Source organism: Eurosta solidaginis, chromosome 5 (genome assembly GCF_040869045.1).
Source record: "Eurosta solidaginis isolate ZX-2024a chromosome 5, ASM4086904v1, whole genome shotgun sequence".
NCBI lineage: Eukaryota > Metazoa > Arthropoda > Insecta > Diptera > Tephritidae > Eurosta > Eurosta solidaginis.
In genome coordinates this window covers 149,417,619-149,444,096 of record NC_090323.1, presented here as the reverse complement: position 1 = coordinate 149,444,096, position 26,478 = coordinate 149,417,619, and the positions used below count along the sequence as shown (strand labels likewise).

Genomic DNA, 26,478 nt, shown 5'->3' with positions numbered 1-26,478 from the left:
TAACTTTTTTTGAGTTGGATGAAAAAATTTGGAAAAATTCTGAAAAACGTCTTTCGTAAGCTAGAAAAAGAAGAAAAACTTTCAGCCAATTCCAAAGGGGTCGGGTTCAAAATTGGTCGAAATGGGATGGAATACCCCATATGTATGTCATACATTACTGCCTGAAAAATCGTTAAGATCGGTCATATATATAATATACGAGCCGGACCCGTGCGCATCTTGCGCAACCAATATACAAGTCTTATCAAATATCAACAAAAATCAGCTGTCTATCAATCAATTAAAACTTACAGCCTGCGCTGCCATCTAGCGTATGATAGCAACTGCCAGTAATGCAGTGCAAATATTTGTTAGAGATATCAATTTAATACTGTAAAATACTTTGTTATAGTTTCACTGTAACGACAATTTATAATAGCAATCAATCTAATCGAGTTATTTCTGTCATCTACATAAAATATTTTTTCATTCTGTAAGAAGTTTTTTAATATACATATGTCTTAATATACGTTGATGACATTTTAATTGCAAGTTTCGATAAAAATAATATTGAAAATGTTGAAAAATTACAAAGGAAACATTTTGAAATTAACGGTCTTGGAGAAGCTAGACATTAGCTGTGTTCTTTTTCAAGTCTATATACGTTTACGCTTAAACTTTATATGGACTGCTAAGCGACAAACTTTAAATACACCTCTGAAATTGCTACGCATAAAATTAGTACTACAAAATTTCACTACGCATTATACTCAGATGTAACTGAAATATGTGTCCATGTTTCACCCTCTGCACTAATTCGATGTATTCTATGCGCGTCTACTATTTATCACAACTGTTTCAGCTATATGTTATATACACAGAAATACAACAGAGGGTTGTGTCTCCGCTTTTCGGTACACCCTGTGCTGTAGCTAGTTGCCGCTAGATGGGTCTCCTAAGCATTATCTAAGCGAGGATAGGCTTTTTTTCACGCGCAAACGAAACGTATACGCGTGTAAACAACACGGCTATTATCTAGGCATGGAGGTGTTCAAGGATAAAAATAGTAACTTTTGCATACGCCAAAGGAAATATATAGAAGAGATGTTAAATAAATGTGGCCTTAAAGATGTTAAAAGTTCTCATTATCCTTTAGATCCTGGGTATGGGAAAACGACATCTGAACCCTTATTATCTAATACTGAATATCAGCGTTTAATTGGTTCCTTATTATATATAAGTGTAAACACAAGACTTGATATTGCAGCAAGTGTATCTATATTGGCAAGGAAAGTAAGCAATCCTACTCAAAAAGACTGGAACGAAGCAAAACGAGTGCTGAAGTATTTAAAGGGTACAATGAATTTTTATTTGCAATTGAGTTGTACGACTGATAAACGTGATACTCTTATTGGCTACGCCGATGCAAACTGGTCTGAGGATAGAAAGGACTGCAAGTCGAATTCAGGATATATTTTTAAATTAAATGGTGGCGCTATAAGTTCGTCTTGTAAGAAGCAAATATGCGTTTCTCTGTCATCTACCGAAGCCGAATTCGTTGCATTGTCCGAAGCATGTAAACGAGCTGTGTGGATTAGGAAGCTGCTTGCAGATTTTAATATAGAACAAAGTTCACCTAACGTTATTTTTGAAGATAATCTAAGTTGCCTGAATTTAATCAAAGAAGAGAAGCTTAGCAATCGTTCCAAACCTTTCGATACCAAAATTCATTTCGTAAAGGATCATGTTAATAAAAATAACATAAAATGTATATACACCTATCCCCCGATTTACACGGTACTTGTTTTACACGTTCGCTTTTACACGGTTCATAAATCAGCAAAATTTGAAAAACTCCGAAGATTCACAAATCATTAAAAACCTTTTTGAGTCCCCTTGGCAACACTGATTGCAATATTGAGGTGTTCCCCTTATTGTGAATATGTATGTACATAACCAAACGCAGAGTACATATGAAGTTCATGTGGAAGGAAAATCGTTTGATGAAAATTTGAACAAAAAGCCATAATTTTTACTACTATTGCGAGTTTTTTTGGTTTGAACTGGTAAGTTATCGATTGAGTTATCTTTTCGTGAACCTTCATTAAGATGTTTTAGTTGTGTTTTATTTAAATAAATGACTGAATTGGGTAGTTTTTTCTCTTTACGCGGAAACCGAAGATTTCACTTTACACGGCTTTGTCTGGAACCGATCTTCCGTGTAAATCGGGGGATAGGTGTATTGTCCAACTGAGAAAATGGTAGCTGATATGCTGACAAAACTATTGCCAGCAGCAAAATTAAGCACTCTTCGCTCAGCTGCAGGAACAGTATTTAATTGAGGAAGGGTGTTAGAGATATCAATTTAATACTGTAAAATACTTTGTTATATTTTCACTGTAACAACAATTTATAATAGCAATCAATCTAATCGAGTTATGTCTGTCATCTACATAAAATATTTTTTCATTCTGTAAGAAGTTTTGTTACAATAAAGTCTTTTATAAAATCCTAGTTTTTCTTACAGCGCATATACGTTTGCAATAATATTCACAATAGTGCTATAATACAAATATATTTCTTTGTGTGCTCACAATCGCTTATTTTTAACAACTTATTTTCATAAAATATAGCTAAACAAAAGCTCTACGAGCAAAATTGCCCAAAGCTCGCTAATAGTCCGAATCTCCATCTTTACAACCAAAACTTTATTTATAGATTTGGATTCCAAATAAGAGCGAAAAAGGGACCCGTACATAAAAACAGCAATTACAAATAATATATATGATATCCCATACAAGCGATTGTTCAGATTTTAGGAATTTTTGAAATTTCGACATAGCTCCTTCATGATACATAGGTATGAGGTCTCGTTCTTACTTGTTTTATACTAATTTATTTGAACCTCGTAAGAAGTTACATAGGTAGGTTTCTAAATAAAAATTCGAGCTACATACAAAAACACATTAAAAAAATAGTTGTTGAATTAACACGGAATGGCCCACACAAATGTATGTAGATATGGATTTTCGCCGGTATGGATGTATGTATTATAATTATTGTTGTTATTAAAAAAACAACACTTAATAACTTTGTGACGTAAAATTGTGTAAATAAATTATAAATTTGCTATGAAACGTAACGTGAACGTATTTCAATTTTAAATTAAGCAGCGGTGTGTATTAAAATACACGTTCCGATCTTGGCGCGTTCACTTTATTAACTACGTGCAATGATGGAAAGGTGGGACTATAATCTCAAGCGCAAAAGTTATCGTAGATTTGTTGTTAGGTATAGAGTTGAGAGTAGATATAAGTTTAACACGATGTCCACATTGAACCTCCTATTCGTAATTACCCATCTCATTCATTGTTCGACATCGAACTACGTCAAAATCTATACAAAGTTATAAGAACGAACCATCTCTTTCAGTGATAAATTACACTGAGTCACTTCGTGATTACGCTAAACTCGATTGGTTTTTAAAACTTGTATAGAAAGTTTTCGAAATCCGACAGAACAGAAAATGATTATGAATAACTGCCATATTTTGTATAAACAAATTTTTAAAGGAGTAAAAGTGTGGTCAGAAATTATATTGCAGCGCCGTGTGAACGTTTCACTTCGCGAGCAACGCAGTGAAATATTTTGAGCCGAAACTGGGAGCCATATGGATACCATTTTAGTTTCACGTTGACAATAGAGCAGAAGAGCAATCGATATTCGAAATATCGATTGGTTTTAATATTTAAGGAAAAATATCGATTATTTCAACAGTTTACTGAAATGAAACAGAAATATAAGTACTTTATGTACTAAAATATGTCTGTAAGCACAAACCTACTTTTGAATGATATCTTCTTACATACATGTACCTACAGCATCCCACTCAGCATTTAGATGATTAAATTTTCAATTTCCCTACATATGAATACAATTTGATTACTCTTTCTGACTAAATAATGAGTTATCATACAATTGAACAAAAGAAATAATCAAATATGAATACTTTTGATGATCAAAAATTGAAAAGCATTTTACGATCACTTTTTGGAATCAATTTTGATGTCCTTTGATGATTACATTTAAAAAAAAAATAATCAAATATGCTTACCTTTGATGATCAAAAACTGAATCTAGTTTTTCAATCACATTTTGGAATCATATTTGAATCAAAGATGTTTACTTTAGGTGATCAAAAATTTATAATCATTTTTAATTCACCTTTCTGAATCTTTTCTGACTATATTTGTTGACTGAATAATGAGTTTTATACTTGCTGAAATTTTAATTTTTATTGAAAATCTTATTTTTTTCACATACACACATTTTTTCAATCATGAAGTTCAGAAAAAATATGTATATAAAATTTTTATTATTAAGACATTCTTCAAGACAATGCAATGCAAATGCTGCTCGTGCCCGAAGATTTCCCCAACTATTTCTCCACCTTCGGCTTCCCAGAAAATATATAATAGTTGGACAATATAAAAGTTGTGAGCTATTTGACCAGGTAAGTGAAACTCTCTTGACATATGTTCCTGGATATGTCTTCAACATCACGTACCGTATCGTATTTTAAGATGTTGACGATCATAGCTGATATTGGATGTTGTAGTCGCAGGTGTATATCGGTCAAGTTTGTTTGCGAGTGACCTGTGGTTCCAATAGCTCACTTCCGCATGCTTTCTTCCCCTGATGAAATAAAAGTATTATGTAGTATCTTATTTTGAATGAGATATGAAGAATAAATGCATCATAATCGCATTCAAAAATGATTCAAAAATCTCAACTAAAATGATTGAAATATGTTCACGAATATGATCAGAAAATGACTGTGAAAAGCAGTCAAATATTACTCTAAAACAATTAAAGCTCAATTTTACAATGATATCAAATACGAATAAAAAGCGTTTCGAAATATGAATCATAAATGATTATTCAAGAATAATCATATTTATGGTACATTTTTCTCCCGACGTTACGTAAATTTTCGAACAGAAAATGCTTTTAAATTTGAACGTTTTTAATCATCTTGGGGGTATGATATTTAAATATTTTTTGATCAAAATTTTCAAAAAATGCTGGCTGGGATATAGCTCAACCCCTTACTTCAAATTCAGAATTTTATGATATAATGACGGTTTTTATTACTATTCCAGACATTTTTAAATTGGCAGCATCCGTTTGTTTTCTTTATCCGCGAAATTGTATGTTTGTAAGATATATGTATGTATGTACATACTTGTGTATAATCGCTATCTTAATAAATGGGTATAATATCTGAGATTACTAGAATTGAATGTGTGTCAAGAAATAATGCCGCCAAAAAGTACACTTTCATATATAACAACCTGCCGTCGTAAAAAAGGTGGTAGTATCTACATCCTTACTGAAACTGACATTGAACTTAACGTGTTTGTAACTTTACCACATATGCTGTTTTTTTAAATTGAAAATAAGTATTTTGGGCTCGGTTAGATGTGATCTTTCTATTGATGCAAACAAAAGTTTTAAGTTTGAATATATGCGAATTTGACGACTTTGTAAACAACATTTAAGTTAACTAGAGCTCGCCCGAGGTTGAAGTTAATCCACAACAGAGGTAACTTTACCAGAAACAAAGACTTTTGGGATTTTTGAGAAGAGCTTCGTCAGCTTCTTATCTAAAACAAACTGATATCCTTTTAATAATATATCGAGAACTTTTCGGTAAGTAAACGATAATTTTTTTTATAATGGTTAACTTTTCGATAACACCCCGATAAGAAATTGGTAACAAATGGATAGCATATAGATAATTTTTCGATGATAAGTTCAAAATTTTTCGAAAACAAAGGGATAACTCATCGATATAATTTAATTTAATTTAATTTTGTTGTTTTTTTATTTTTTTGTAGTTCATTTTACTTTGTTTTCTTTTATTTTATTTCAATTTAGTTTTAATTTATTTTAGTTCATTCAATTTTATTATATTTTATTTTGGATGATTTTATTTTTAATTTTTTTAATTTTATATTATTTTGTTTTTTATTTTATTTTAGCAATTTAATTTTTTTTGCTGCAATATATTACTTCAAATAAATTTAATCAAATAATGTACAAAGATACTATAACCAACAAAACATTAAAAATGAACTAATTTCAACTTAATCCTGAATACCTAACCAGGTGCTTTGTGTTTGTAAATACTTTTTGCACCATAAATATAAATCCTGCATTTGCCTATGTTTGCTCTGGCTCTTTATTTCCGACAAAACAGCAGTGTTTACATCTGTTCGAGCAATTGCATGCAAAGAAATTGTGTATATGCTCAGAGACTAATATCGAATATTAGCATCACTAAGCTGATACTAAGAAGCCACTCGTATGTACGTAAACAAATCAATCATGATTTACACACATACATACAAGGCAACGAAGAGATACCCACAAACAGATGTAATAATCAGCCGAAGTTGGTTCTCACACATGCACACGCATATATGTAGCTCAATTACCAAGCAGGGGATACAGCTGAAGGCGAAACGTCTAGACTCCAATAGAAATATGCGAATGAAGCGATGGAGAGTATAAAAGCAGCGCAAGCTGAGTAATGAGAACAGTTTTGATTTGATTTAGTTGTAAAGTATACGTGTTATTGTGAAGTACTCGCAATAGTCTAATAAAGACATTTTGCATGATTGAATATTTGGAGTTATTTATTCGACAGTTTAGTGATTCGAACGTTAGCAGAAGGGTTGGAAATAGCGGAATTTCCCTAAATTCGTTACAATATACATATATGCAGGTGACGTGTTTGTCTAGAGTTGCTGCAAAGATTATCGAAAATAAAGATGTTGCAGGCGCAAACTTCGGTGGAAAGCAGCGGACAAAATTCGTAGTAGGCCACTTTCACCACACCAAAAACTTTAACACAATTTTTAACATAATTTAAGCACAAAAATACACTGATTGTAGTTTTAGAGAGTAAAAGTTAAAATTCTGAACACATTACCTGAATAAAAAGTGTACAAATAGTTATTAACGTCCCGATTCTGAGCGTTACCGGTAAAATAGTACCCAGAACATTATGTAACCGAATATCGTTACCAGTTCTTTTACCCGCGATTCTGGCCCAAGTGGTAACGCCGTCACCACCGAAAAACTCACCAGTGTCTGTGGAGAAATTTGAAAGGTAGTTTTCTTCGCTTTCACGGTTGCCACTTTGGTCCATTTGGACCAAAAATGGTCCGCTGGTCCCTCTTCTTCAATTTTGATCCTTCTTAGGCAGTAGCCATCCATGATTGTTACTTTTATTTCTTTTTCGCTCAGGTAAAAATTCACAATATTGCCAAAAAATTCGCCACACTTTCGTTAGCCCCCACATAATTTTAAATTTACTTCAAGAGAACTCTCACCATAAAAAATTGCTGTCAATAAAATGTACCAGAACAATAACATTTCACCTAGGATATAATTTATGCCAGGCATTAAAAAGAAAAGTGTTGGCAAACACATTGTCGTTAATTGTTGATGAAATAACCGATTAATCAAAAAAAAAAAAAACTTGTTTTATAATAATATTAATAACGGCTAGATATTTCGATCGGTTATCAAACACTATGTAAAATATATGAAAATAAAAATTCCTTCTCGCCTAGCATAGCTTATAGCGAGCACTCTGCCGTGAGCGTAACACTTTCAAAACTTATACAAAGAAATTCTATGCATTACTTCTCGTTTGGCACGTTGATATTTAAATCTTTCTCACCCAGCTCAATGAGTTCAAGGAATTCCAAGACTATTGTGGTGTTAAGTCACGCAAGTTAATTGAAAAGTAAGTATCTTGGCACAAGAAATATTTTAACTGGAAGACAGAAGGAAGCAAATGCAAAAGAGATTTGATTTCGGAAGAAATGTTTTGTATAAAATTATTCCCGTAGGTGCTAGCAGAACCCCTGAGGCCTGGGACCAAAACTCACACTTACTGAATCTAGGCTCTGATATGCAGTTTAAACGTTAAGGGAAAAAGGCGGAATCTATAAAAATAGCACTAACAAAATTGCCTAGTTTCATTTATGATTTATTGAGTTTTCCACATACATAGTTCGGCAACACCAGAACGCAAATTTTGAACCGTTTCTTACTAAAACTTATCTGCACTATACATTTTATTTCATTGCAATCAACAACATAATGCTAGAACCAAGAGCTTTGTGACCAAAACTAGGTTCACAACGTTTGGTTGGTGAAAGACATAGACTTACCCTATGTCAAAATATAGTACCATTTTTGGTTGCATGCACATATATTTGTTTGTTCAGCTTGAATTAAAGGAAAGTCTTCACTATTTTTAGTAAAATTTTATATGGAAACATCCTAAAATTTTGTATTTTATACTAATAAAATAAAACAAAAATTTGGTTCTTTTTTCGATGAATTTTGGTCCCAAATGAAAACATGGTGTGGCAACCGTGTTCGCTTTACCGAAAATGTCTCACTTGTAGATACGAGGTTAACGAATAAACGGGACGATCATATACACATCGTCCCAGGTATATTGTAATTTATTCTGTGAAAGTACATAATGTAAACAAATATGTATAGCAAGAGGCAACACTTTTTTACTATTATCTTTACTTATTTGCCCTTACAATTCTTTATTTTTCAGTTTTGCCTTTTTCTAAACAACAGCTGTTGTGTGGTTATTTCGATGTAACCACCTACTTTTGTGGGTAAAAAATTATCCGGCTACTTTCGCGGGTAGAATACCAAAAGGGTGTAAAAGTTGCCACATGATTTCGTTACCGTGGTGAAGAATGTTGTTACCACACTAGAATCGGGGCGTAAATAACAAATACAGACAGTGGTAGTTAACAAATTCTGCTGTGGTAAGTGGTGAATGTGACCTACTAGAATTTTGTGAAGCTTGCTTCACACGATTTTTCGTCCCTGCAACATCTTACTTTTCGATAATCTTTGGTTGCTCTGTGATTTCGCTCATATGAACTCTGCCACGTACCTCGTTTCCACATTACACCAGTGTAGTGGCTGCACGCTCTTATTCTTTTTTACTTCATACAACATACTAATACCACACACTACGCGGATGATACCACTTTCTCTTGTACTCCATACAGTACATATACCAATATTACAGACTACGCCTGCATTTACATTGTACATGTAGGTATCCCCCATATAACATAAGTACCTCTAACAAAGACTACGCTTACCCTTACATTCAGGATTCCCCCATACCGTGAGTAAAAAAATAACCTTTTTTGGTAATACCCTATTAGGAGATATAATTTCACCTCTACCCACTGTACAGAAGAACGAAGTTAACAGGATTACAAAAATTTGACAACATTTCAGTTAAAAACTACTGTAATTTATAGTACATAGCGGAAATAAAATGTCAATGTTAACTTAACATTGTTTTAAAAAAAAGCTTCCAGTTGGAAAGCTTTGATTGCACATATATATTACTTTTCATTTAGGATTTAGGTCAACGTTGCATAACAACCAAGGTGAATATCTATTATATATGTACATACAAAAACACACATAGGTATGTTCATTACGTGCAATTTCGCGTAACATATGTATGTATATTTGTATATAGTTCGAAAGTTATATGGAAGAGCTTATCCACTGATATGTATTTACAAGTTCACATATGCATGTCTACAAACATATTTTTGTTCCATTTCACAACTGTTTACTGCTCACGTTCAACTTTGATTGCGCAATCAGCTACATTACATATTTACTATTTCAACTATTTGTAGTCTTCGATGTAGGTATGAATGATTGGATTTAATTGTTAATTTTGTTTTGTAGTTTTTTATACTCAGCTGAGCAGAGCTCACGTGTTCGCATAACGGTATCCCGTAACGGCATAAACTAACCGAGATAGATATAGACTTCTATATATCAAAATGATCTGGGCCGTCCGTCTGTCCGTAAACACGATACCTTGAGTAAATTTTGAGGTATCTTAATGAAATTGGGTACGTAAGTTCCTGGGCACTCATCTATGATCGCTATTTAAAATGAACGAAATCGGACTATAACCACGCCCAGTTTTTCGATATCGAAAAACCGAAAAAGTACAATAATTCATTACCAAAGACGGATAAAGCGACGAAACTTGGCAGGTGGGTTGACTTTATGATGTAGAATAGAAAATTAGTAAAATTTAGGACAATGGACGTGGCAACGCCCACTTTTAAAAGAAGGTAATTTAAAAGTTTTTCAAGCTTTAATTTGGCAGTCGTTGATGATATCATGATGAAATTTGGCAGGCACGTTACCCCTATTACTATATGTGTGCTAAATAAAAATTAGCAAAATCGGATGACGAACACGCCCACTTGAAAAAAAAATTTTTTTTAAGTCAAATTTTACCAAAAAATTTAATATCTTTACAGCATATAAGTAATTATGTCAACATTCAACTCCAGTAATGATATGGTCCAACAAAATACAAAAATAAAAGAAAATTTCAAAATGGGCGTGGCTACGCCCTTTTTCATGTAATTTGTTTACAATACTTTGAATGCCATAAGTCGAACAAAAAATTGCCAATCCTTGTGAAATTTGGTATGGGCATAGCTTTTATGACGATAACTGTTTTCTGTGCAAATGGGCGAAATCCGTTTTAAATCCTAATTAATACTTTTAATTTGATACTCATATCGTAAAACCACCTTATAGAGTCACCCCTGGTCCACCTTTATGACGATATCTCGAAAAGGCGTCCACCTATAGAACTATGGCCCACTACTCCCTTTTAAAATACTATTTAATACCTTACATTTGATACCCATGTCATAAGAACACATTCCAGGGTTACCCTAGGTTCATTTTCATTTTGTCTCCAAAGCTCTCAGCTGAGTATGTAATGTTCGGTTACACCCGAACTTAGCCTTCCTTACTTGCTTTTTACTGTAAATAAAAAAAGTTGGAACAAATGTATAGTGGTTTAGTTGTGTTAGAACAAGATACACAATAGCACATATATTTTGATAAAAAAAAAACCGTTTAAAAAAGACAATTTTGATATAACAAACAGGCTAATAAAGCACTTCCGAATATCAGGATCAGGATATAAATATGAATTTTCTAATCAATGCTCGGCACAGTACCACCTGACTTAATTAGATTAAACTTGCCGCATCCAATGTAATCCCAGAAAACACAGTCTCTAACGTTAGAGTTTTATATATAGGCACGTTAGATAGCTAATGTAATCTTGTCTTGAGAAAATTGTGAGAGAGCTGTACTAGTAATCGACTCGAGAATGATTAGAGAACTATTGCATTTTCTATTCGTATTAGGATCCATTTAGAGATATACTTTACATTTCGAATGAAGAACTATAATTATTTTCAATATGAAAAGTAGGTCCCATTGTTTTCCCCGTGTTTCTCGAGTCGCACTAACATTAGAGACCCGAGAACAGGGGCAGTTATCAAATCTGCCTCTAATCTTTATTCAACTTCAGTATTTGTTGGGATCTGTCAATGGTGCCATACCCTAAACTCCTTAGCCATAACCATACCATAGCCTAACCAATATGTTTTACGACATATTCATAGACGAAACTTCATTCTTTAAATCAACATACAGAATTTTTAGAATATGTGTGGATTTGTGTGTATTCACCCAACGTTTATGTAGTTTCAAAAAATGATGTTTTGTCTATCCAAAATTGGTTGAGAAAACTACATAAGTAACAGTCATATAAGACAACTATTGCCAAGTAAATATGTATGTATATCTGTAGTGGAATTCACTAACCTATAACGATGCGATTTGTCGAGATTTTAATTAACGATTTTGTCGCTTGCCTTATCGATTGTATTATTCACCAACTTAGTTTTAACGACTCGAAATAAATGACACCTCAATTTCGTTTTAATAGTAGAAAGATGGCAGTACAGCTTAAAGAAAAGTTCGAAAAGCACAAAAGGAATGCGAAAAATATATAAATCCCGTATACTAACTGCTTTTAAAGGTCATTATTGTGCAAGTTTTTACTATTTTAACAAAAGGTAAGTAAATGCGCTATTAATTTATTTTTTTCTCTGTTGACTTCGCAGTTATTCTTGTACCCCTTAATTGACCACCAAGTTGAGAAATAATATCAAGACGAATGGGTTATCTACATACTTCTCTAAGAAGGTGTTTGTCCACTGGCGATGGACTTAGTATTTTTTCATCTTGTGAAAAAACGTACGCCAAGTACTCAAATGCCATTTGTTTTATAAATAAATCAGCTTTTCGTGTTTGAAAGTATTTAGTGAAAGTTCCGATTTTCTTTCTTAACTAATATTGCCAGAAATATTAATTTCGTGATTTTTAATGCAGCCAATTTACTTGCCGTTTATTTAACAACGCAGCTGATCGTCGATAAACGAATATCGATACAAAATAGTTACCGAATAACGAAATCGTTATAGTTATCAATTTGCAAATAAAGCGATGGCAAATGTCGTTGAAAAAGTTAGTGAATCCCACTACTGAATTCTGAATTTTTCAAATTTTCTTATCATGAAAACTTGAATAATTCAGTCAGGTTTCAACATATTTAAAAAAAATGAATGCTCATTGAACTTATAACTAATTTCAAGTTCTGATACAACCAACCTTGAGTTGGTGCAGTCCGCCTTTAAATTAGTGCATACAGATGACACCAAAGTTTGCAAACCACGAAAAGACGAGAAGAAAAATTGATTCATTCGGAAATTTTTCAGTGTTCCTAGTTGATATGTATATCGTTGAAAAGGTCGTCATCCCTTTTTATAAATAAACTGAGAATCGGTTTTTTACCAACAAAGTTGTAGTCTCGTAAGGGACCAAATGTAAAAAATCTTGTATGCAGCCATTCTTAGTTATTTTCACTTTTGTTTTTCTATAAATTAAATAAATAAAAAAATTAAGGTGCGATAACATCCGAAGAGATTTTATGCCGAGCTTCTCTTAACAATGTGTTATTAGTTCTTTTAACCATGTCACATGCGATATATTTTTCACATTAAATATGCATGTTAAATTCTTTTCGGGATTTGGATCAGTGTTCACTGGAACTCTGCTATTGTAATATACCCAATCTTATATGCTTCGTATACAATTGTCTGTTTTTATATATATACATATGTATGTATATTTAACTAACATTTCTATTACTCATTCAACTAGAGAATTTGCTGTATTTCCAGTTGTGAGTATGAATGTAAATGTACAATTGTTACAATTGAATGATCAGCCTCGTTAACGTACTTTCACACATAACACAAATTGAGGGATATATAATGTTGGTGGGGTGGTGGTGACATCGTTTGTGGACATACAGCACCATTCATCTACGATTATGAGCTATTTCGCCATACACGCACGAACAGTTCGCGCAAATGTTCGCCAAAAATTAAAATTTTTGATTTTTGGCGAACATTTGCGCGAACTGGCAAACACCACCATACACGACAGAAAAGGTCGCAGAAACACGACATAACGGGAATGTTCGCGGAAATGTTCGTGTCGTGTATTTGGCGCTTAAAACCGTAACCACATCATAGCCAACCAATGGGTTTTTGGGTTTTCGCCATATCCATAACCTAAAAATATTTGAGTTGGTGAATTTATTAACTTTTTGTAGATTTTATTTATTGTTTTGGATACGGTTTGACTAAGATACTTATATTTTGTGGTATATGTTTGTAACTTTTTGCGTAGTGGCTGTATTACAAGGTTCTTTACCCTTTAGAAATCGTGTATCGTTATGTGGGTGACCTCTCTACAATGCCGATTACAATTTCAGAAAAGTATGCCTTAGAGTAATAAACATCCGAAGATGGTTCGGATATCGTTTATTTACTCCATTACCAGGAATGATGTAAGTAATCAGTTCTGTCCACAAAGCGGCCATGCTTATGGAAAAGTAATATTGATTGTAATTGATTCTGTATTGCATACTGAATTCGAAGTTTTGGAGAAGTATTGGATTACGTAATGTATACTTTCGCCGCTGGGTACTTTCATTCAAGCTTATATAAATGGTAAGCATACAGATACAGTGGTGACAACGCAAATAGGGTAACTTCTTCAAACCAAAGGAGGTTAACACCGGACGTTAGAGCTGGATTCAATTCGATTTTTTGGAGAATCGATTTTGTCGATTCGATTCTCAAAAAAAAATCGATTTAATCGATTAAATCGAGCTGAAAATAATTGATTGCTGCTCAATTCTATATCAAGGTTGAGCCGCTAAAAAAGCTCGCCAGTTTCTTTCTAGTTTCGTTGACTGAGGCTCTTTGGCAACATTAAGGAGTACCACACTTATTCGCTTGTTCCTCCCATCGGAATGAGATTGATAAGTGTATTCGATACATAAATATCATGCTTTCTGGTTTTTTCAGATATTCCAATTTTGTGCGCAGACATTTATTCAGTTAGTTCTACCTTCTCTGCAATATTAGCTTTGAAATAGCAAGGAGAACAACATTTGGCTAAACCCTCCATTAATCTCTCATCATAGCTGCGGTATCGAGCGTCGATGGCATGCCCCTTTTCAAGAGAAATGTTATGCCGATGAATTATGGTCATCTCCGTCGAACCAGCCGATAGGTCTTGTTATGGAATTCATGAAAAAGTTTCGGCACAGCAAGTGCTCCAATCGGGATCCGTATTTGGAAGCAGATGAAGCGGAAGACCTCCGCCAAGAAGACTTGATCTCCCAAAATCTCCTAGGCGGCTAAGCGCCAATTGTTGGTGATAAAAAATTTTCTTTATATTTCTCCTTTTACTCATAGCCACGATCATAATGACGTATAGTATGGTTGCCAGACGTCCCCACTTTCGGGGATTTGTCCCCGATTTCGACGATTTGTCCCAGCGTCCCCGCTTATACTTTAAATGTCCCCGCTTTTACGATAGCATTTTAGATATAATTTCAGTTTACGATGATCTCCTATCAAAATTGGATGAACGACAAAAATCGAATTTTATTCCATTAGTTGTAAGGACGAATTTGGCACAAATAAGAAAAGATGGAAACCCAGCAAACACAGTTTCTAACGTTAGAGAAATATTGTAATCTTACATTAGAATTCTAATGTAGTTCTCTAATGCATTTCGAATCGAAAACTAGGTTAGAATTCGACTGTAAAACGATTCGAATAACACCAGAAATGCTGAGCCCAATATTTAAGTACGGTTTTAATTTATTATAATAGAAAAGGCCTTTGAAATATGTTCATTCTTAATACATAAGCTTATAACCAAATAAAAGTATTTGATGTAATGAAACAATGAAAATTTCGCTGATTTTAAATAATTGAACTTAATTGCGCATCACTTCAAAAATCTCATTAGAAACCCATTAGAAATTGACGTTAGAATTCGATTAGAATTCTAACCATTTCCTCGATATCGAGCACGAAGTCCCCTTTTTGTCGAGAATGCTACAATTCGCGACAGTTTCGCAAATCGTCCTCTAACCTTCTACTTAGAGAAATACATTAGAATTCGATTCGTCTTCTAATCGTTTTCTAACCTAAATGTTTGTTGGGAAGGACCATGCTTGCGACGAATGTTTGGCAAAAATCGATATTGTTTATTGTGAAACATTAGAATATCTGAAACTTTGGACGTCAGGATTTTCGGAATTCAGAGTTTTCAAATGATTGGATTTCAAAACAGATCAAAACTTGCAATATAGTGAAGTAGAACTATGCCTCTTTTATTTGCTTGAAAAAAAGTGACCATCAATGATTCTTTGTTACATGATCAAATAGTAAATTTGAGAAAATTTTGGAATCCAAAGCCGATGATCACGATTTTTTTGCACAAAAATCTGCAAGCGCCAAAATGGATGCGTTTTGTTCAGGTAATAAAGATCTCGAAGGATATTCAGAAGTGCTCAAAATTGCTCAATTTTTCTATTCACAATGCGAACTGCGAAAGAATTTTCTCCTTAACGAGCTAGCAATGGACAAAAGAAAGAAATCGTTTGACTGTTGAAAATGTTGGGCACATCCTTCGACTGAAGTTTAATTCTTCAGATTTTACATGTCTCGAGTTCCAAAAAATGTTAATAAATTTTTTTTTTTAAAAAAGAGCACCAGATTCTTGAAATTAGAAGTAAGGAAAAATAATGTATAAATCATTATCTGTAATAAATAACATGTTTGAGCGAATTGTTAAATTATTTACAATATTCCCCCACCCTTCATAAATTTTTTTGCAGTTGTCTGGGTGCAACTGCCGATCTTCGACTGCGTTTAGAAGGTTAAACTTGGTCAAACTTTTTACTATTAAAATTTGATTATCTATTTTGTTGGAAGTGTCCTCGATTCATATATCGGGAATCTGGTAACCCTTCGTATAGTCATAGTTCATGGTCGAGCTTTTTGAAAATTTAAACACTATTTTATTTGGTCTGTGAATATGCGCCAGTAAAGCAAAATTTATAAAAAAAAATTACAACAAATATATTTTCTGCACGTTTTTATCAATAAATATGAAATACAGTTGCTGAAAGATGATCAAAACTTTGAACAAAGGTCGATTGAATCGGTTAAAAATCGAATCGAAATCCAGCTCTACCGGACATTTTAAAACATGTTGAAACATTAAAAGGACGCTAATATCGAGACTTGCAGTCACAATTTCGAGACGGAAAACTGAGCATTCAACTATATTTTGAATACAGCGCATGGTAACAAAGAACATTGGAACGGAAGTTTTTTGCGATTTTGTTGATTACTTTTGAAAAGAAATTACACTAAAGTAATTGTGATCCGTAAACGAAACTCATTTTTTAAATCACCACTATAGTGTTAACTACATGGTACTCTTTACTTTAATTTTTAAAATAATTTTAATTGAGTTTTCGTGTTAACTTAAAATTTTGAATAACTTCAAAAAAAGAAAATTCTAATTAGTTGGAAAATATCTAAACTCAAAAATAAACAAAAAAAATTTGTATACTTAAAATCAAAATAAAAGATTTTTTAAATATCAACTTGAATGTTGATATATTGGCGATCCTGCCAATGATCCTACAACTTTAAAACGAACTTTAAAACCAAATTCAACTTGGATCATAGACGAATTTATTTTGCTTTTATGTGATTTCGCAATATATAGTAACGTGATCATAATGCAGTACGCGCTGAATAATTAACTGAATAAAAAAATTTAATAAATAGCACTATTGATTCTTGTGCATATAATTTAACTATGTTTGTGTTCCCTATACATTTGTGAACAGGAAGCAATACAACAACATTCTGTGCAAATTTCATATAACAGTCGCTGTAAATTATATATACGAAACATTAAAACAAAGAATAAGTGTTGAAAATCAAATTAAAAACATAAAAGTACGTATAACAGAAATTTACTAGTAAGCATTCTATGAATTTTATGCAACATAAACAAAATACAAAATAAAATTTGTTTACGATTTGTTAATTAATAAAGAACTCTAAAAACGTGTGTGTAAACAAAATAAAAACATTTACAACGATTGGGTTATCCAACCCACAACAACAATTTTGCACGCAATACACAAGAACAGATTAAAAATGAAGACATCACGATGAAAATTAAGAGATTTACAAAGAAAACAACAAAGCCATTGCATATTTTACAAGCATTACGATATCAAACAATACAGATATTAATTTCAAGAAATTTTTAAACAATCATCAATCAACTACTTATTAATTTTAATATTTTTTTATTAAATTTAATTTTATGTAAGTATAATTTTTATTTTAATATTAAATTTAAAAATTTTCAATTATAATTTAAGTTAAAATTTTAAACCTTTTAACTTTCAAATTTATTTTAAGATTATTTTTATATTTTAACAATTTTAATATAAATTATTTAAATTTACTTATTTTTTATATAAAATTAAATATTTTATTTAAATTGTTAACTCCCTTTCCAAAAAAAATCTTAAATATTTTCTTATTTTCAAATTTTTCATTTAAATTTATTTTCATATGGTTCTACGTTCACCAATACGAACTCGTAATTTTACAAATTCAGAAAATCAAAATATCAACCATACAAATAACATCATGACTCACAATACAACTCAAAATTCTAACATTAATACAACACAAAACAACATCTCTAAAACAACACAAAATACTTCAACACAAGATAACTTTACAAATTTTCCTTCTACTAAATCTATTAAATTACCACAATTTTGGCAAGATTGTCCTGATGCCGGGTTTTGCTTGTTGAAGGACAATTTGAAATTAACAATATCAATGATGATAATTTAAAATTTCAAAATGTTCTAATTACTCTTCAACGAGATACTATATCTAAAATTTTAGATGTTATTAACCCTCCTCCTCTTTTTAATAAATATGATACAATCAAAAAAATTCTATGTGAAAGATTTTCTCTTAGCGAAGAAAAACGATTAGAACAATTATTTTCAAAAACTGAACTTGGTGATCGTTCACCATCTGAATTATTCAGATTTATGAAATCACTTATAGGTTCTGACTCCATAGTTAGCCAAGAATTACTCTTTAAATTGTGGATTCGTAAATTACCACAAGAAATACAAATTCATTTGACTTCCAATAATAATCAAAACAGAGATGAAATTATTATTTTAGCTGACAAACTTTTTGATTTAATCAATAAACCTCATTCTTCCAAATCTCCTGTAGTCTCAAGTATAAATAATAATATTTTAGAACAATGCGTTAAAAATTTAACTGAATTAACTACGGCTATTTATCAAAATTTAAATAAAATGTCTAATGATATTAATCAATTACAAATCCGTTCAAGATCTAAAGATAGAAATAGATCTAAATCTCGAAATTTTTCAAGATCCAGAAATTTTTCAAACAATCATAATTTTAATTTGCAAACAAATATTTGTTGGTATCACAAAAATTTAAGAATAACGCTCTTAAATGTATACCCCCATGCAATTTTAATCAAAATCATAATTCAAATTGCGAACAAAATTTAAACTGAAACGATCCATTATGACGGTGACGGATAATGGAACTATTATTAAACCTACTCGTCGCCTATTCATATTTGATAAATTCAATAAACTTAATTTTCTTATCGATACTGGCGCAGTTGTATCAGTTATTCCTTTTTCTAAATTTAAAATTTATAAAAGAAATTCGGATCTTACTTTGACCGCAGCAAACGGTTCTTCAATTGAAACTTTCGGTACAAAACTACTTAAAATTGATTTAGGTTTAAGAAGAGATTTTGAATTTCCATTCATTATTGCGAACATTGATACACCAATTTTAGGAGCAAACTTTTTAGAAAAATTCGGAATTATTGTCAATATTAAAAGTAAAGAAATAATGGATTCTACTACAAAAATTAAAGTTGCTGGATCTTCTGGATTTTCTGATATTTTCTCACTCAAAATTCCTATTGTCGAAAATAAGTTTTCAAAATTACTTAATGAATTCCCATCTATTAGCTGTGAACCAGATTATACTAAAAAAGTTAAACGCCATACGGTTCACAGGATAGAAACAAAAGGTATTTTACCATTTTCGAAACCCAGACGTCTTGATCCAATCAAACTTAAAATTGCTAAAGCTGAATTTGAATTTTTAGTTAAAACGGGTATATGCAGACCATCAAATTCTCCTATTGCATCTCCACTTCATCTCGTTCCTAAAAAAGAACCAAATGATTGGAGACCTTGCGGAGACTATCGAAGACTTAATTTTATTACTACACCAGATCGGTATCCTTTACCACATATTCACGATTTAACAATTGATTTAAAAAACAAAAAATTTTTTTCCAAAATTGATCTTGTGCGTGCTTACCACCAAATTCCAATGGCAGAAGAAGACATTCATAAAACTGCAATAACTACCCCTTTTGGAATGTTTGAATTCGTAAGAATGCCTTTCGGTTTACGAAACAGTGCTCAAACTTTCCAACGCTTTATTAATGAAGTATTTTCTGATTTCGATTTTGTATTTACATACATTGATGACATTCTTATTGCCAGTGATAATGAAGATCAACATATAAATCATTTAAAATCAGTTTTCAAAAGACTTGAAGAATATAATTTAAATATCAAACCTTCAAAATGTACTCTCGGTGTAAATAAATTAAATTTTTTAAGTTACGAAATTTCAGGCGAAGGTATTAAACCATCTTTAGATAGAATTGAAATCATAAAAAATTTTGAAAAACCAATTTCTATAAATAAATTACAAAAATTTTTAGGTATGATAAATTACTATCACAGATATATTAAAATGTTAGCAACAGAACTTAGTCCTCTGCATGAAATGTTAACACATGCAATTAAAAACAAACTCAAACAATTAAATTGGACAAATGAAACCACAACAGCTTTCGAAAATGTTAAAAAACTTTTTGCTAAAAATACTTTACTTACACATTTCGACAAAAATGGTATTTTATCATTAGCAGTAGATGCATCAAATGTTGCTATTGGAGCAGTTCTTCAACAAACTAGCAATAATATACTAGAACCCTTAGCTTATTTTTCAAGAAAATTAACTACAACAGCAACTAAATATTCAACATTTGATCGTGAACTTTTGGCTATTTATAATTCAATTAAACATTTTAAACATTTTCTTGAAGGTAGAACTTTTACTATTTATACTGATCATAAACCTTTAATTCATGTTCTAAATTCTAAAGTAGATAGATCTCCTCGTCAACTACGTCATCTTGAATATATTGCTCAATTTACAAATGATATTCAATATATACGTGGAAAAGACAACATAGTTGCCGACACACTTTCCCGTATTCCAGAAATAAATGCAATTTCAACTCAAGATATAAATTTAGAAACTTTATATAAAGAACAGCAAACTGATACATTTTTACAAAAAACCATTTCTGATCCAAATTCTAAAAATAATTTAAAAGAAATTCATATTCCAATTATTAATTTAAACATATGGTGTGATGTTTCTCTACAACCTTTTCGACCTTATGTTCCACATTCTATGAGAAGAATTATATTTGACAAAATTCACTCATTATCTCATCCAAGTATAAGAACAACTAGAAAATTAATTCAAAATAAATATTATTGGCCTAACATGCGTAAAGAAATTAACGATTGGACTTCATCTTGCATCAATTGTTAAAAATCCAAAATTTCAAGACATACTAAATCTCCTATCCAAAAAATTCAAATACCATCAGGCCGTTTTGAACATATTCATATGGATATTGTTGGACCTCTTCCAGTTTCAAATGAAAATTCTTATATTTTAACAATTATTGATAGATTTTCACGTTGGCCTGAAGCTTATCCACTTAAAGATATTTCAACAAATACTATAGTAAACTCTTTTATTCAAAATTATATACCACGATTTGGTATACCATTATATATTACAGTAGATCAAGGTTCACAATTCACTTCAAAATTTTTTACGGAATTAACTAAACTTTTAGGTTCTCATAAAATTCATACATCTCCTTACCACCCCCAAGCAAATGGCATGATAGAGAGATTTCATCGAACTTTAAAAGCAGCAATTATAGCATCAAACGACTCGGTTCATTGGTCTGACATTTTACCATTCATTCTACTTGGTTTACGAACTTCTATTAAAGAAGATTTAAAATGTTCATCTGCTGAACTTGTTTATGGCCAAACACTTAGAATACCTGGTGAATTAAATTATTTCAAATAGTAATAACGAACATGATTTTTCTAATGACGCTCTTCATAAAATAAGAGAATATTTTTCACTTGTTCGTTCTAAAGTTCATAATAAAGAAAATTTTTTCGTTCCTAAACAATTAGAAAATTGTGAGTATGTTTTTGTTAAAGTTCTTCGTAAATCTAATATAGAATCACCTTATGAAGGACCTTTTAAAGTTATCTCTAAGAAACATAAAACATTTACAATTCAATACAAAAATACTATTAAAAATATTTCAATTGATTTACTTAAACCAGCAAACATACTTATTAACACTAATTTAAATACAAATACATTAAACAACAAAAAACAAAAAAAGGTTACATTTAATATTAATTAATAATTTGTTTGTTTCAAATTTTCTTGGAGGGGGAGTAAATATAGTGTTAACTACATGGTACTCTTTACTTTAATTTTTAAAATAATTTTAATTGAGTTTTCGTGTTAACTTAAAATTTTGAATAACTTCAAAAAAAGAAAATTCTAATTAGTTGGAAAATATCTAAACTCAAAAATAAACAAAAAAAATGTTTATACTTAAAATCAAAATAAAAGATTTTTTAAATATCAACTTGAATGTTGATATAACCACAGCTCTGAAATTGTGGATCGGATGACTTATGTGAACTAGAAACAAATAGTACTTACTCGGTTTATCCATAACTTATTATAATTTTTATAAATAGTTTGACCGTTGCATAGTTGTCACATGAGTTAAAATCGATCGTAAAACGGGGTCTGATATATTTTTCGAGCATGTCGCCAATCCTTTTATTGATCTCTTGTAGCATTTTTGGGTACTGCTACAACAACAACAGCATTTTTGGGTAATTCTATACGACAGAATGACACTGCTAATACGCGTCCAAATATATCAATAGAGGTGTCAAAAGACGTGTATTGACCTGCACCACAATAATCCAGAGGCGGAGGTCAAATATGTTGGGTGTGTCAAAAGATATTTGCAAAAGAAATTGAAAATTTTCATGTGGTTGTTGTGATTTTGTTGTACCCATAAAAAAAAAAATGAACATATAGTTTTGGTCTCCAAACCGGTGTTGGACCCACACAGGGTACTTTTTTATAACCGCGGCAGCAGGTCGCCAATGCAGAAAGGTGTTCTGAGCAAAAATACTATGGCCCCACCCCCGGTTTCGGAGCACGCCGTGGTCATTTTTCGGTAATATCTTTTTAACGAGCTAAAATTTTTCTTTTCCGCCTTCGGATTATTGTTGTCGAGGTCAATACGCGGCACCTCTTTCGATATTTTTGGCCGCCTATTAGCAGTGTCATGCTGTCGTATAGAATTAGGTACCCATCTTTGATCTGGTCGCCAATATCCTAAAAAGTCTAGAACACCTGTGGACTACTAATACGCGCGGAAAAGGTGCCAACAGACGTGTTTTGACCTCGACAACAATAATTCGAAGGCGTAAAAGAAAAATGTTAACTGTCGGGAGATATTTGTGGTTGGTGTTTCTTTACTTTAGCTCACAACTGCTAAAGCGCCAAATACACGACACGAACATTTCCGCGAACATTCCCGTTATGTCATGTTTCTGCGACCTTTTCTGTCGTGTATGGTGGCGTTTACCAGTTCGCGCAAATGTTCGCCAAAAATCAAAATATTTTAATTTTTGGCGAACATTTGCGCGAACTGTTCGTGCGTGTATGGCGAAATAGCTCATAATCGTAGTAATTTCTGAACGGAACAGACGTGCGCGGAAAAGTAAAATGGACAATAAAAAATTTCTGAGTGAATTTATTGAAATGTATAAATCTTTGCCATCATTGTGGCAAGTAAAAAGCAAAGATTATTGTAATATAATTAAAAAGAATAATGATTATGCGACTTTAATCGAAAAATTAAAAGAAGTAGATCCTGATGCCACAAAGGATACAGTTATAAAAAAAATAAGTAGTTTGCGGGCGCAATTGCCACAGCTTAATTGCGGGCGCTTAATTGCCACAGCGAGCAATATTGCTGCAGCAAAATTGTTGTCCGTATTCATCGCTGTCTGAAAGAGAACTAATGTTCGGCCAAAAGTTCGTATGGTGTATGGCCAAAGCTGCGAACAAGATTGCGGAATGTTCGCGGAAATGTTCGTGTCGTGTATTTGGAGCTTAAAACTCGTCCAAAGATGTCGAGAGGTTTCAACAGACGCCGTTGGGACCCAGGACGACGAATCCAAAAGCGGAAATTAAAAACTATTTCTGTCAAAAGATGTTTCCAAAAAACCGAAAAATGGCTTCGGAGCGCGTCTTTTGACACCTCTTCCAATATTTTTGGACGAGTTTTAGCATATGTGAGCTTAAAGTATAGAATTATCCATGTTGCATCTAGTTACATACATACCTATTCTTTAACGACGATCATATTCATACACACAAACATACCTAGTAGCTAACTTAGGAAGCTCGTCAATCATTCGAAAGCGTAAAAGCATTTCAAAATTGCTTGCTGCTATGACAAAATTTATTTATCTTTTTTCTTTATCCACATCTACTTTTATGCGCCAGCTGTCATTTAATGTGGTTTGAACGCACTTCACCTTATAGCTCCGACACATAAGCAGTTTTTCATATAGATGAGTTTAACACAAGCTTATGCATTATGAGTAGATTGCACGTATTTTTATAGACAACGATAGAATGAGCGACACTGGCGCCATCTGATATTCAAAAGTAGCCATCTCCCAAATTTTGTTCCAAGCAAAGCATAAGAAGAAGAATTTGACAGTTGCTTTGGCTAAGGGAGTTGGCGCACTTTCCAAGTGAATTTTTTTCCCACTGGCTGGTAAATTTTCTAACATTTTTCGCAATTAAAAACTGCAATATAACAATCGATTACGACACAAAATATGTTAGCAAGTATTTTTGTTGTATAGGGAGAATGTTTATAACAGTGCTTCGCGAAATGTTGTATGTGAATGGGCAAGGCGTAATATACTTCAATTGCGAAGTCTGAAGTTCCTTCATATTTACAAAAGCAACATCTTGGTTGATTGTGGCGATGTTATTGGAATGCATAAGCCTGTGTTAAACGCATCTATATGAAAAATGTCATTGTGTCACCGCCTTAAAGGCAAAAAATGTTAGAAAATATACCAGGCAGTGGGAAAGATTATTTCACTTGCAAAGCTTGCCAATACCCTTAGCCAAAGCAAATGTCAAATTCTTCTTCTTATGATTTACTTGGAACAAAATTGGGTAATAGTCTAGTTGAGGGGTCGACTGCTAATACGCCACCAAATATCGAGAGAGGGGTCAAACGACGCGTCTTGTCATCAGTATTAATAATCCGAAGGCGGAAAATAAAAATTTTAACGCGTTCAAAAGATATTAACGAAAAGCTGAGAAAAGACCCGCGGGTACCTCCGAAAACGGGGGTCGGATCCGTAGTATTTTTGCGCAGAACACCTTTCTGCGTTGGCGGCCTTGGGCCGCGCTTATAAAAAATAACACTGGGCTACGCCATGCCAAGTCCGGGTGTGTGGTATAACCGTGGCTACCGCCACGGTGATGCACAATTTTTTTTTGTGGGTACCAACACAACAAAAACCACATGGAAATCGCCAACTTCAACTGCAAATATCTCCGCCTTCGGATTATTGTTCTCGAGATTAATACGCGTCTTTTGACACCTCACTCGATATTTTTGGTAGCGTATTAGCAGTCGACCCCTCAACTAGACTATTACCCAAAATTGGGGAATTGGCTACTTTTCAATATCAGATGGCGCCAGTGTCGCTCATTCTACCGTTCTCCATAAGAATACGTGCAATCTACTCATAATGCATAAGCATGTGTTCAACTCATCTATATGAAAAACTGCTTATGTGTCAGACCTATAAGTGGGAAAAAAAGCAACACCAAAAATGGAAATGCCGGTAACCGGTTTTACACACATCAAAGCACATAACAATTAAACAAATCTGACTCACGCCCCTCTTTTAATTTAGCTTAGAAAAAAATTTTTATTTTTCAAAATTGCATCGAAACACATTTTATCCAACATGCAAAACATATTCGAATTTAAAGCGAGCTAAAAAATGTTGCGTAACGCACGAATTCGAAAATCTCTTTCACTTTTCCGCAATGCACCCACAACAACCATACCTTATATTTACAATTTACAACATGATTCAAATACATGTATAAAGGTAGGTACTTTCTATTAAAAATTCTTGTTTACAGTTTTTTTTTCACATTGAATTTCATGTTCTTACTTTTTTCACTTAAGCATATGACAATTTTTATTTTTATGACAAAATTTTATGAAGAGCGCTCACCTTTATCAAACCGTAGTATTCAACGAACAACTTAACAATGATCAAAAATATTTTGCTATCCCCAACTGCAGCCAGCCACAAAGTTCTTTTCTTTTTTAGCTTTTTTAATTTGCTGCTTCGTATTTGTTCAAATTGAAAACGCTCACTTTCCCACAATACCGCTTTTGCCTTCTTTGTAAGTTGAACGATGTTTTTTGAAGTACATATATATATATGTACATGTTACCAGAGGATTTGCAAGAACAACAATTACCACCGGCAAACACTCTTTCAATATCAAATCGGTGGACCATTGTGGAAATGAAACAAATTGATGCACTCACACATTTTTATTTATGACTTTGTTGTTATGTACTTGTGTACAAATGTATGCGGTTTTGTATATAACGGTGCTATGCAAAGAGAATGTAAGAGCACGGTTGCCACACCATCTTTTCCACATCGAAAAGGACCAAATCTCAAAAAAAAAAAAAAATTTTTTT

The 26,478-nt window shown here is 32.4% G+C and overlaps 1 protein-coding gene across 2 annotated transcripts in view; it reads right to left on the bottom strand.

The window, feature by feature from the left end:
• LOC137253845 (arginine kinase 1) overlaps positions 1 to 26,146 on the bottom strand; it is a 45,774-nt gene extending 19,628 nt beyond the window's left edge. Inside the window, exon 1 of one of the 2 annotated variants that reach the window (XM_067791388.1) lies at positions 25,997 to 26,146. The gene's annotated coding sequence lies outside the window, so the exon portion shown is untranslated. Of the gene's footprint in view, positions 1 to 25,933; positions 25,958 to 25,996 lie in introns of those variants that run through there. The other variant, XM_067791389.1, reaches the window with a different exon arrangement.
• Positions 26,147 to 26,478: the final 332 nt, after the last annotated feature.